General features: G+C 46.8%; 2 pseudogenes; both read left to right on the plus strand.

Annotated features, from left to right (window-relative positions):
* The first annotated feature begins 391 nt into the window (after positions 1–391).
* On the plus strand, positions 392–967 carry LOC139000850 (52 kDa repressor of the inhibitor of the protein kinase pseudogene; annotated as a pseudogene).
* A 365-nt stretch (positions 968–1,332) lies between these two features.
* Positions 1,333–12,573, plus strand: LOC139000851 (52 kDa repressor of the inhibitor of the protein kinase-like; annotated as a pseudogene).
* The last annotated feature ends 1,111 nt before the right edge of the window (positions 12,574–13,684 follow it).

The following is a 13,684-nucleotide window of genomic DNA, read 5'->3' on the forward strand; positions in this document are numbered from 1 at the left end:
TGGATTGTCGTGTATAAAACAAAGTGCCGCCCTGGCCTGTTTTGGTCAGTGGGTAGAGCATCGGCCTGGGGACCCGAAGGGTCCGGGGTTCCATTCCAGCACAGGCCCGGGTCACGGGCTTGCTCCCCAGTAGGAGGTGTGCAGGAGGCAGCTGATGGGTGATTCTCTCTCATGGTAGATGCTTCTATGGCTCTCTCCCTCTCCCTTCCTCTCTGAAATCAATGAAGATATATTTTAAAAAGCCACACAAATGTATTACTGCACTTCCATGTAGTGAAAAGCATACTTGTACAATGTTTTGTACTTGCATTTTGTGTTATTAAGACAGTGCTGGGCATGGGGGGGGTAGTGCTGGACCGGCCCGGGTGGAGGGGGTGGGGCGCCAGCGAAGATGCCAAACTTCTGGGGGGGAGGGCGGGGGGCAGCGCCGGCGGACTGCAAGCGGAAGAGCATGCAGTCAGATTTGGCCTTCTTCAGGTTCCTGAGGGATCCGGCCAGATGCCAGAAGTGGGTGGGAAATTGTAGGAGAGCAAACTTAGAAGATAAAACACCTGAACAACTCAATAAACATTATTGATGATGTGCCAAACACTCTGAGACCTCTATGATCTGTAGAACTAGTCCTTCCTTATAGGACAGTTCTTCGAGATAATGTAATACCAACAATAGGTGATCTTACCAGTCATTTGAACAATCCACATAGTAGACATAGAAAACGAATAAAAGAATTGAGCGAAGATGAAATCAGGACATGGAAACAGGAAAAAAAATTGACGAAACTTCTGAACAGGAACAAAAACAAACATAGAGCGATCAACAACAGCCTTGCTCAGAACTCCAATACAGAAGCGGGTTAAGAACAGGATGAAGACACTTTACCTTTAACCCTTGAAGAGAAAGTAAACAAAAGAATACTTTAAAATCTTTATTTGCAGTTTTGATTCTTATGGGAAAACAAAAGATACCTCTAGATCAGCGGTTCTCAACCTGTGGGTCGCGACCCCTTTGGTGGTCGAACGACCTTCTCACAGGGGTGGCCTAAGACCATCGGAAAACACATGTATAATTGCATATTGTTTTTGTGATTAATCACTATGCTTTCATTATGTTCAATCTGTAACAATGAAATTGGGGTTCACCACAACATGAGGAACTGTATTCAGGGGTCGCGGCATTAGGAAGGTTGAGAACCACTGCTCTAGATGGACATGAAGCTGATGAAATCCCAGAAGGCCTCTTCACTCCCGATAACTTTCAGGCAGGCAGGCAGGCAGGCAGGCAGGCAGGCACTGTCGGAGTGCCCGATAAATTCTGGTGAAGAGGTTCTCTCTGAGAAAGCCCTTTGAGACCACAGCAGTCAACGCACCGTTCTGTTCAAAAGTACAAGCAGAAGCAGATGCTAGAGATCCGTGAGAGCCGCATTCGAGAAGGAACGCTCCGGGGAGTGAGAGACTCTCCCTTCTTTTCCATGGCCCCTGACAGAGGGACGCACACACGCACGCACGTAGTGGACACAGCAGGGGAAGAGCACCTGCCCGCGTTGGTGAGGGTTGCTGACAAAGCTCGTGACCTGAGAGAGGAATCTGTGGGTTTCCTGCCTTCTGAAGCCGCTGCCGAAATTTTGGCTATGACATTTCCAAGGACGAGACCAGAGAAGTGGGGATTACGCATGGAATATTGTCGTGGCCAGGCTTCCATTGTGTCCAGTGGCTTTCCTTCCAAAACGAAAGTTGTTGCTTCTAGACTTTTGGAGAAACATCCCTCCCCAAGCTGTCTACACACTCTGCTCTTCCCTGTGCCTGAAGTCCGCGATCGGCCAGATCGGTGCCTGTCACGGGAGCGTCTGTTGCGTTTGGAACAATGGAGGAAGTTTGATCTTTTTTCCATCCGTCACCACAACCGCTTTTAGAGCTTGACAGTGTCGCTTCTGTCCTCTTCCAGAACAATGAAGAAAGCGGGAAAGAACTGAAGGAAATGTGCCATTCTCAGCGGGCGGGCAGGCACGATGCTTTTGAAATTGTAGTGGAGTTCCTGCAAGCGCTTGTTTTCTGTGTAGGCGGTATACATGAGGACACACATAGTAGATGGGAAAACTGTATAGCGGGCCGAGCATTCGCACTCTGCAGTGAAGCAACAGATTTTGATTTCGTGGTTACCATTGTTGTTCTTCAAAACGTTCTACCTTTCACAGGAGCCTCCGGGAAAAATCTCCAGGGTCAGACCTCTGATGTCTTCTCTGCAGCCAGTAGCTCGACTGCAGGCGCTGCATTCGCTACATGAAGGGATGGAAGATATTGAAGTTTATTGTGAATTTTGGTTTGAGGAAGCCACCGATTTGGTAACCACACTTGCTATTCTGATGAAGCTCCCTGGGAAGCTCCGCAGAGCTCAGCAAGGGAACCTGGAGTCTCAGCTGACTTTTGAGAGGTGCTATAAAGAGCCTCTAAGCGTCAAAACAGTGGAACACATTGTTCAGGAACTGAAAGAGATAGTCTCCTCAGAACAGTTCCTCCAAAGCTCTTCAATGCTTATCTCTGGTCCCCTCTGTCATGGTACGGCTCAAATTCAATATGCCAGAGGAACACCAGGCTGACATGTACGGCAGCGACTTACCCAATCCCGATACAGCACTCTCAGCTGAGCTGCATTGTTGGAGAATCAAGTGGATACCCAGAGGAAAAGACATAGAGCTCCCATCCACCATGGCCCCCTCCACCTGCCAGACATCAAGTTTTTTCCTCATGTTTATACATTGCTAAAGGTCCTATGAATTCTCCCTGTGATGAAGGTTGAGAACGAACGCTATGAAAACGGTCGAAAGCATCTCTAAGCACACCCCAGGAACACTTTCACAGGGCAAAGGTCAAGTAGCTTAGCTTTGCTTAACATGCATTTCGATGTGAAACATGATTTGGATTTAACGGTGGACACATACATCAAAGTCTACACAACTAAGAGCTTCCTACAGATAATTCCGAAAGTGTCGGAAATACCCGAGGGACTTTTAAAATGCGTTCTCTTTTATATCTGATATTGAAAAAAAATCTGAGAAATTTGAAAGGAAACAGAGAAAAGCTGTAAGATATAGGTGGGTCACTTAATCACTGGATCTCTTGAGTAGAGTAGCCACTGATCCTGTGCTTAAATGGCCACGGTGTGAACTCTCATGCTTTGGAGAACTAACTGTTGTTCTTCCAGAGGGCGGCAGGCATCATCGGAAGCGCCACGTTGCACTTCTGTGTGATCTCTGCTGATGGCACTTTGGGCTTGTTTTAGTGAGGTCATTGCAGACATCACATTCATTGTCACAGTTGTTGGGCATTGAGTTATCAGTTCTTTGAAGAAATAAATTTTGAGAAGGTGTGGGAGGAATCTGTTTCATAAAATTGTGCAATGAAGCTCACGACTAACCTCTGACTAGCAGGAGTTTTAAGTGTGCTACGAGAAATCTGTAACCAACAGTGAAATGACCAGCTAGTGAAAGAAACATGAGCTTGCCAGACAAGGATTTCGGTGTGGATTTTTGTCTTTATTCGATGATCTTAAACAAATGACTGTGAAACATTGAAGAAAGAACCCGCCATCCTTACACCCACATCTGGGTGTCGCTGTTTACATTCCTTTGTTGAGCCTATATCCTCATAAGCTTTTTAGCAAGAATATGTGGCACACTTCCGTTTCACGGTCAAGACAAGATTAGAGGCCAAGGATCCTGACAACAGATCGGTCTGTTTCATTCCGTCTTTTTCCATGGTTACATCTACTGCCGCGTCTCGATTTATAAGGGAAACCGAGACAACCGACAAGAATGCGTTTTGTAGTTGGTCTAGGAATACAGAAAACATCGCTGTCATTTTCGGTGAAGAAAGTCAATTTTGTACAGTCTATGTCAACATAAATAAAATGTAAATTTGTTTAATGGAAAAACAAAACGCCGAAATTAAAACGGGGTGGGCTGGGAGGGGGAGGCCGGGTGGAGAGGATAAGAGGGAGGGCTTGACCTTTGCCATTTCAAAATGGTGGCTGCCAGGCCCCTGGAGCCAAAAGGGAAGCTGCCTAAACTCCCTTCTTTGACAGAAAGGATGACTCCTTTATTCCCACACAACTGTGGACAAGGAAAGGGGCCACATGCTAACCCTACGAGCTCAGGGGAAGGCCTGCCTGGCGGTCTTGCAAACCAAGAGGCCTAAAGCCACCGCAGGGATGGTCTGAAGGGAGACTGTTACTAAGAGCAGTAGTGGTGGGTAGTCCCGTCCTACCTAGGCCAGAGTCTTCCCAGACCAGGTCAGTGTTTACCTTAGCATCTAAGACACAACATACCTATGCTATAAAATGTCAGAGGAACTTGTAACATCCCACCATCCCGGCCCGCGCCCTTCCCCCCCCCCCCCCCGCCCCCCGCCACACACACACACACAAGCAAATGCGCCTGGGGGCTCTGCAGGACAGACCATAAATTCCTTCATTGCTATTGTTATCACATGTATTGTTGCCTGTTAACTATCTATCCTGCACCCACCTCAGGAAAAGAAGTAGGTGTGGCCCTGACCGGTTTGGCTCAGTGGGTAGAGCCGAGGTCAGCCTGTGGCGGACCTTAAGGTCCCGGGTTCGATTTTGGTCCCGGGCGCATGCCCACCCGCCCAGGTCAGAGGCTTGAGCCCCACTAGGGGCGGTGCAGGAGGCGGCCGATCCAAGATTCTCTCTCATTGATGAGGTTTCTCTCTCCCTCCCTCTCCCTTCCTCTCTGTAAAACATTAATAAAATAAATAAAAAGAAGTGTGCGTCTATCATTTCACTTTTTATTCAATCTCAGAGGTCGGTCCCCCCACCCCCGCCCCACTTTGGTACCTCCATCGCTCCCTCCCTCCTTCATCTATCACCAGTGGATTTCCTGTAACCCACTTATGTCTCCTCCTTGAATTGGATTGTCATGTATTAAACAAAGTGATGCCCCGGACAGTTTGGGTCAGTGGGTAGAGCATCGGCCTGGGGACTGAAGGGGTCCTGGGTTCGATTACAGTCAAGGGAGCAGGCCCGGTTGTGGGCTCGATCCCCAGGAGCGGGTGTGCAGGAAGCAGCGGACGGGTGATCCTCTGTCATCCTGGACGTTTCTATCGCTCTCTCCCTCTCCCTTCCTCTCAGAAATCAATAAAAATGTATTAAGTAATAATTTAGAAAAGAAGAATGAATAAAACAAAGTGAAAAACAGCCATTCTCTGGAGCATTGTCCAAACCCCTTGAGGTTCTGCTTCCCGGCAAGTTTGGACAGTTTGACTCAAGCCAGTGATGCCAACTTACTTGGTTGTTGGTTTTTGTGGGGTGGGTTTTTTTTTTTTTTTTTAGGAGGGTCCCGTGTATGTAGACTTCAGTGAGCCAGAGACTGAACCAAAAGGGGAGAATGATTATTTTTATTTTTTTAAATGTATTTTATTTATTTTTTTTATAGAGAGGAAGGGAGAGGGATAGAGAGTTAGAAACATCGATGAGAGAGAAACATTGATCAGCTGCCTCCTGCACACTTCCTACTGGGGATGTGCCCACAACCAAGGTACATGCCCTTGACAGGAATCAAACCTGAGACCTTTTAGTCAGCAGGCAGATGCTCTATCCACTGAGCCAAACCAGTTAGGGCTCCATAAGCTAGAATATGCGGAACACTTCCGTTTCACGGTCAAGACAGGATCAGAGGCCATGGATCCTGACAACAGATCGGTCTGTTTCATTCTGTCTTTTTCCGTGGATACATCTACTGCCGCATCTCAATTTATAAGCGAAACCTAGACAACCTACAAGAATGCGTTTTGTAGTTTATCTAGGAAGAATACAGAAAACATAGCTGTTATTTTCGGTGAAGAAAGTTAATTTTGTACCGTTTATGTCAACATAAATGAAATGTGAATTTGTTTAAAAGAGAAACAAAACAGCGAAATTAAAACGGGGGGAGGGGTGCGTGGAGAGGAGAGGATAAGAGGGAGGGGTTGACCTATGCCATTTCAAAACGGCGGCTGCCAAGTCCCTGGAGCCAAAATGGAGGCTGCCTAAGCTCCCTCCTTTGACAGAAAGGATTACTCCTTTATTCCCACACAACTGTGGACAAAAGGGGCCACAGGCTAACCCGACGAGCTCAGGGGAAGGCCTGCCTGGCGGTCTTGCAAACTGAAAGGCCTAAATCGACCGCAGGGATGGTCTGAAGGGAGGCTGTCACTAAGAGCACTTGTGGTGGGTAGTCGCGTCCTAGGCCTGAGTCTTCCCTGACCAGGTCAGCGTTTACCTTAACTGAACCTATGGTCCTTTTGCATGTAAGACAACACACCTCTGAAATGTCAGAGGAGCTTGTAACATTAGCCCCCCTACTCTCTCCCCCTCCCCCCCACCTCCGCGCCCCCCCCCACACACACACACACACACAAGCAAATGCCCCTGGGTGCCCTGCAGGAAAGAGACCATAAATTCCTTCATTGTTATTATTATCACGTGTATTGTTGCCTGTTAACTATCTATCCTGCACCTACCTAAGGAAAAGAAGTAGGTGTGGCCCTGGCAGGTTTGGCTCAGTGGGTAGAGCCGATGTCAGCCTGTGGCAGACCTTAAGGTCTTGGGTTCGATTCGGGGCCAGGGAGCATGCCCACCCTGGTCACGGGCTCAAGCCCCACTATGGGGCATGCAGGAGGCCGCCGATCCCCGATTCTCCCTCATCAATGATGTTTCTCTCTCCCTCCCTCCCTCTCTGCAATCAATAAAAATATATATTTTTAAAAAAGAAGTATGCATCTATCATTTTGCTTTATATCCAATACCAGAGGTGTACCCCCATGCCCCACCCCAACCTCCCTTTCCTCCCTCCCTCCCTCCCTCCCTCTCTCCTTCATCTATCACCAGTGGATTTCCTGTAACCCACGTATGTCTCCTCCTTGGTTGGATTGTCACATATAAAACAAAGTAACGCCCCAGCTGGTTTTGGTCAGTGGGTAGAGCATCGGCCTGGAGACCGAAGGGTCTGGGGTTCGATTTTAGTCAAGGGTGCAGGCCCGGTTGTGGGCTCAATCCCCAGTAGTGAGTGTTTCTATCGCTCTCTCCCCCTCCCTTTCTCTCAGAAATTAATAAAAATGCATTAAATAATAATTTAGAGAAAGAAAGAATAAAACACAGTGAAAAACAGCCATTCTCTGGAGCATTGTCCGAACCGCTTGGGGTTCTGCTTCCTGGCAAGTGTGGACAGTTTGGCTCAAATAAACTCATGAAAGATCTCTATGGGTTTGCATGTTTTTCTGTGAACACGATGTATACACCTGCTGGTTTCTGAGGGCGAGGCAACAGAATCTGTCCATGAGGTCTGCTGTGAAATGGTAGAGGCGTCTGTTTCTGCTGTCAGAAGCCAGGTCACCCTTAGAAAGAGTGTAGAAAACAACAACAACAAAAGACAGACATTGGATTTACAAAGAGAAAACACACAGAAGCGAACCAACTGAGGGATGCTCCGAGGACTGTGAGAGGGAATCTCCCCTTCTCCTCACTCATACCGCTTTTGGAAAAATGGCAATGATCCTAACAGGTGAAGGTCCTGAAGCTCTCGGAGATGCCGACCGACAGGCCGGGGCTACTTTACCTGTTCTTAACCCTACCCAACCAAGTCTCCCTCTCCCTGGGAGTCAAGCTTGTGTGCCCACAGCGGTAGGTAGGGGTACCCCACCGACCGACGGACCGACCGACCAACGGCTGTTTTAAAATCAGAACCTGTCCCCTTTCAATGAGGGCATGGGACAGGGGCAACCTATATTTTCCTGCTCAAACCGTCCCCAGTTCACCTGATAGGGACTCAGAGGTTTGTCTCTGTCTGTCTGTCTGTCTGCATGTCTGTCTTTAAGCCAGTGACGCCAACATATGTTGGTTGTTGGTTTTTGTGGGGCTTTATTAGAAGGGTCGTGTGTATGTAGACTTCAATGAGCCAGAGACTGAACCAACAGGGGAGAATGTGATGGTTTTTATTTTTTAAAATAGACTTTATTTATTTATTTATTTATTTATTTTACAGAGAGGAAGGGAGAGGGATAGAGAGTTGGAAACATCGATGAGAGAGAAACATTGATCAGCTGCCTCCTGCACACTCCCTACTGGGGATGTGCCCGCAACCAAGGTACATGCCCTTGACTGGAATTGAACCTGGGACCCTTGAGTCCGCAGGCTGACTCTCTATCCCAGTGATGGCGAACCTATGACACAACTCATTTTTTTTTTTTGGTTGATTTTTTCTCTGTTAAATGGCATTTAAATATATAAAATGAATATCAGAAATATAAGTCTTTGTTTTACCATGGTTGCAAATATCAAAAAATTTCTATATGTGACAGGGCACCAGAGTTAAGTTAGGGTTTTTCAAAATGCTGGCACACCGATCTGAAAAGGTTCGCCATCGCTGCTCTATCCACTGAGCCAAAACAGTTAGGGCAAGAATGATGATTTTTAAAAAGGGAACATCCCGAGAGGAATCTCATCTGGAGACCGACTAAACGTATGTCTGTTTGCCAACAGTCCTTTCTCCATGAGGAACTTCCACGACACAGCCCGAGCTACCCGATTCATGGGGGACCCTACCCGCTCAGAATGGCCCCAAGCAGCCCCAGAGGCTGGCAGAGATGCCTCTCACTCTCGGCTTGGGTCGTTACTCATGTGTCTCTGTAGATGGGGAACCGGGCCGCGGTACCTTGAGAGTCCCCTTTTTGGGGGTACATACTCACCAACACTTAGGAGAAATTAGACTCAGGGGGTCCCTCCATCCAAGAAAAAGAAATGCCAATCTTCTTTGGCAACCTAGCCCGCACCACCACCACCACCACCACTCCACCCCACCCCACCCCCGCCACTAGAAAGCAGACGAGGGAAAGGTTTGGCCAGTTCCTGGCACCACTGAGTTGAATGCTACCCACCTTGCCTGCAGCTAGACCTGTTTTGGAATATTAGGGGCCCCCACCCATCTTTCCAGGCCCCTGTGGGCACGACCAGCTTCCTGGTTATCCTTATCTTTTTTTTTGGCTGGGGGGCGGGGGGGAGGATGTAAAGTGCTTTATTGCTGAGGATCCCAAGAGCTTCAAGCCTGCTGTCTAGGGGCTAGCAGTGAAATCCCCTACCCTGCAGAGGTTTTTGTGAGCAGGGACGGCTGGGACTTGAGCATTTCAGCCTCATGGAAGGCATGGCAGTGTGGTTGGGGTGAGGGGAGGTAGGTAGGAAGAGACACAAGGTGTGCTGGGGGGAGCAGACTGTGTTTGTCTCCCCAACTCGGAGCTCAATGCATTAACCGACAGTCACCATGGGAGCCTGGAATGGGCCATGGTGGGAGTATTTACACCACAGAAATTGCCCAGATGCTACATTCAAGGACTCTCCCTGCCCGGAGAACTGGTTTACCAGGGCACTAGGAGCATGCCACACCTCCTGAGCTGGTTCTGAGTCCACCGCAAGCCTGGCTGCTGTGACAAGCTGCCACTCCCCCATGTGGGGCAGTGCCATCTCCCACGACCTGGACAGAACACAGGTGGGCTGGACAAAGGGGACCTGACCTGAGGATCCGGTCCCTGCCTGGAGCCTGCCCTGGCTTGGCCACCTCAGCCTGTCTGTCCACTGAGAGCTTCGGCCCCGGACTGAAGTGGTGTCCGCCGAAAGGCAGCTTGGAGCTGAGGACAAAACCCTTTTGCTCAGTGGCTCCCAGTAGGCAAGAGGGCCATGTGTCAAGCAAAAGAGGAGATGTAAGTGGGTTACATGAACTCCGTTGGTGATAGATGAGGGAGGCCAAAGAAGGCAAAGCGGGGTGGGGTGGGGGGGCAGGAAACCTCTGGGATTGGATAAAAATTAAAATAAAATGACAGACACATACTTCTCTTACTTAGGTTGGCGTAGGGATAGGTAACAGTCAGCAATGTACTCAATAAAAATGAGGGGATTTAAAAAGGAAAATTACACCCTAGCCGGTTTGGCTCAGGGAAGATAGAGCGTCGGCCTGCAGACTAAAGGGTACCAGGTTCGATTGAGGTCAAGGGCACATGCACGGGTTGCGGGATGGATCCCCCACAGGTGGCAACTGTGAACCAAGTGCACACACATGTGTGCGTGTGTGGCATTTGTCAACAACGTAAGAAATCCTCCAACCTGTGAAGAATTTCTGTGAATGTCTTTCAGCCAAACTGTCCAGAAATGTCGCTCGTACGCCGGGAAGCACAATCTCAATGGCGGGAGATGATGTTCCAAAGAATGGCAATGTCGGCCCCCTTATTTTATACACTCCAATCCCAGGAGGAGACCGTACGTGGGTTACATGAAATCCACTGGTGACATTTTAGGGAGGCGGGAGAAAGCAAAGTGGGCAATCCCCCCCCACACACACACACACACACACACAAGAGTCCTCTCATTGGGCGAACCAACCGTGACTCTAAAGTCATGATCCTGACCCCGGGAGTTGTATTAAAAATCAAGCTAAAGGAGTGTGATTGTAAACTGTAGGCTTATCAAAGGTTCAAAGGAGGTCTGTGTTTACCACCATTGAAAGAAAACAAACCAAGAAAGAGATCAAGGGTGGGTCAAAACACCCTCTCTGGGACTGGGAGGGAGAGAGTTCCTGCATCTGTCCAAGAGGGTCATCTGCAGTGTGAAAAGCCAGGGTTCAGCAGCAGGGGATATTTTCTTCCTCTCAGGGATCATGAAAAGCATCCATGACAGTAAGGGGGTGGGTATGGGGTGGGTGCTGTCATTGAAAAGGCTAGGTGAGCAGGGAGAGCTATGCCATTTACAGGCATACCCTATCCACTTTTCCTTTCACAGAATTTACACAATGACTTAATGTTTAGTTTTGAATGGCATTACTTCTTGAGTCTCCTCCTCATTGTTTCCAAGTCTTTGGTTGATACTCAGGTGTAGGACGAATATATGTATGTATGTATGTATGTATGTATACTGAGTGTGAGCTCCAGGATGGACAGAATCTGCGGGGGGGGGGGGGGGTGAGTTGAATAGACTGGAATGGAGTGGAGGAGAGGGGGAGCAAGAGGAAGGGAGAGAGTTGGAGGGAAGCAGGAGGGACGCTGGGAAGAGAGGATGCCAAAGGACCTCGTTAGTTAATGACACTGGGCATGGCTCTTATTCTGAGTTTTTTGTTTGTTTTCCTTGAATGACACCTATGCAGAAAACAACCTGTGTGAAGTTCAACTAAGGTCACCCACACAAGAATAAGGACTACCCATTGACTGCAAGGCTCTGTAGTAGGTCGCCCGCTGTTTGCACTTGCAGAGACTCAAATCTGAGGCAAGGGGAAGAGCGGGGAAGCTGGAGTAGAAGAGGGAGAGGTGTGTCCCCTCCCCCTAGGAACCAAGTTTAGGGGGTGGAAGGGCCAAAAAAATAGAATAAAATAAAAAGAAAAAAGAAAGGAAGGGAGGAGGGGAGAGAGAGAGAGAGAGAGAGAGAGAGAGAGAGAAAGAAGAAAGAGAAAGAAAGAAAGAAAGAAAGAAAGAAAGAAAAAGAAAGAAAGAAAGAAAAAGAAAGAAAGAAAGAAAAAGAAAGAAAGAAAGAAAGAAAGAAAGAAAGAAAGAAAGAGAAAGAAAGAAAGAAAGAAAGAAAGAAAGAAAGAAAGAAAGAAGAAAGAAAGAAAGAAAGAAAGAATAAGAAGAAAGAGAAAGAGGAAGGTCCTCGGTTCAGTCCTGACTATGACTTTCTGGGGCATGGCAGGGCACGGCACGGCACACCCGGTCGGTCGCCGCCATTGTTGTGGTTTGTGGTTTCCAGCCAGAAACCCCACTGTGGTCCACTTCAGTCCACCTAATACCTTTCCTGGCTGGGGAGAGTTCCTTTGGATCACAAGGACAAACCCAAAGGAGGACAAAGTTCAGAATGCCTAATTCACGCCTGCCCATTTCTACACGACAAAGCCGTCCATAGTGTCCAAGTGACTTGACCTGCATTTTTCATGTCTGCGAAAGAAGTTTCCATTTGAGGTACAGGTACTGCTTTGTGTTATTTATCATGGATATGCCTCCATCCAAAGTGCTAGTATGGCAATCCACTGCCTTCCATTCATGCCCCTCTGTCTGCAGACTGCGCAAGCGCTGTCTCTGATTTGGCTCCGCCCTGTGACGACAACGGACCAACCCGGCCCTCTGGCCGACCTCGCTTTGAGGCTTATAAAAGCGGTCACCAGGAAGGTGGCGCATGACAAGGACAGGTTGCATCATCATCATGTCATCACCAGGGTGGTGAGAATGCAGGGTCGGGTACTGGGGGGGCGGGGGGGGGGGGCGTTTGAAAGGTTCATATTCTCATTCTCTCTCTCTCTCTCTCTCTCTCTCTCTCTCTCTCTCTCTCTCTCTCGTTTCCACCTAGCAGTCAAGAAGGACAGACACTCCCACGATGCGGATGAAGGACTGTCAGTTAGACTTTGAAATTTCCTCCGCGAGCGAATACGGGGCGATTTAGGAATTTCCTTTCAGTGAACACGCCCCGCACTGTGCTGCCGCCACTGCCGCCGCCGCCAATGCCGCCAATGCCGCCAATGCCGCCAATGCCGCTAATGCCGCCTGGAAACATCCCTAAAGGGTTGAAGCGTTGATAGGAATAGAAACAGGACGGGTAAGCATTGCAACGTGTTTTCTGGGGTTTTGTTTGAGAGACTCATAAATGTATAACGCTGTGATAAGCCGGGCTGTACATATAAATAAATAAATAAATAAATAAATAAATGAATGAATGAATGAATAAATAAATAATAGTAAATGTGGATTCATGATAAGACTGTATCATTGTATGTGGGCTGTACGTGAAAGAAAGAAAGAAAAAAAAGGCCTAACCGGTTTTGCTCAGTGGATAGAGTGTCAGCCTGTGGACTGAAAGGTCCCAGGTTCGATTCCGGTCAAGGGCGTGTACCTTGGTTGCGGGCACATCCCCAGTGGGAGGTGTGCAGGAGGCAGCTGATCAATGTTACTCTCTCATTGATGTTTCTAACTCTCTAGCTCTCTCCCTCCCTTCCACTCTGTAAAAAATCAATAAAATATATTTTTTTTAAAAAAAGAAAGAAAAAAAAAGTGAGTTTCCTGTCAACATTTCTTTGCTCTTCGGCCCCGCCCCCGCTCCCGGTCAAGCAGATCAAATAAAGAAAAATAAATAAACTAAAAAGTATCCTGTCAACATTTCAATCGACCCAAATCACTCTGATCCACAATCAGAGACTGAAGTCCAGGTCGGGCCATCTGGTCGACCCACGCTCTCTCTGTGGATGGCGGGGTCCCCGCCGCCAGAGACGGGCTGTAAAAATAAAATTAAAATAAAATAAAATAAATAAAATAAAATAAAATAAAATAAAATAAAATAAATAAAATAAAATAAAATAAAATAAAATAAAATAAATAAAATAAAATAAATAAAATAAAATAAATAAAATAAAATAAAATAAAATAAAATAAAATAAAATAAAATAAAATAAATAAAATAAAATAAATAAAATAAAATAAAATAATAAAATAAAATAAAATAAAATAATAAAATAAAATAATAAAATAAAATAAAATAAATAAAATAAAATAAAATAAAATAAAATAAAATAAATAAAATAAAATAAAATAAAATAAAATAAATAAAATAAAATAAAATAAAATAAATAAAATAAAATAAAATAAAATAAAATAAAATAATAAAATAAAATAATAAA

Source organism: Myotis yumanensis, unplaced genomic scaffold (assembly GCF_028538775.1).
Source record: "Myotis yumanensis isolate MYYU_CA2020_CCGP unplaced genomic scaffold, mMyoYum1.0.hap1 SCAF_35, whole genome shotgun sequence".
In the NCBI taxonomy this organism is placed as follows: domain Eukaryota; kingdom Metazoa; phylum Chordata; class Mammalia; order Chiroptera; family Vespertilionidae; genus Myotis; species Myotis yumanensis.